This window comes from Myotis davidii, unplaced genomic scaffold, assembly GCF_000327345.1.
Source record: "Myotis davidii unplaced genomic scaffold, ASM32734v1 scaffold1509, whole genome shotgun sequence".
In the NCBI taxonomy this organism is placed as follows: domain Eukaryota; kingdom Metazoa; phylum Chordata; class Mammalia; order Chiroptera; family Vespertilionidae; genus Myotis; species Myotis davidii.
The window spans coordinates 818,762-818,980 of NW_006299480.1; the positions used below are offsets into that span (position 1 = coordinate 818,762).

The window sequence follows — 219 nt, forward strand, 5'->3', positions numbered from 1 at the left end:
CCGGGGCTCTGCTCTGGGCTGTGGGGTGGGGGCTCAGGCACAGCTGCCCTGAGAACAGAGGCCACAGCTCCTGCGGAGGGTGCAGAGCCCCTGGGGGCCCCAGCGTTGGTGGGCCTGCAGGGAGGGGCTGGCGGGAGAAGACCCTCCCCTACCAGCCCTGCCCTCTCTCCTCACCCCTTGGCCTGGCCCGAGGTCTCCGGAGAGCCTGGAGGGCTGGCC

At 72.6% G+C, this 219-nt stretch overlaps 1 protein-coding gene across 1 annotated transcript in view; it reads left to right on the forward strand.

Moving 5' to 3' along the window:
* The window catches only part of ZC3H3 (zinc finger CCCH-type containing 3), a 69,472-nt gene that overhangs the window by 25,291 nt on the left and 43,962 nt on the right, over window positions 1–219 (forward strand). The gene's annotated exons all lie outside the window — the stretch shown is intronic.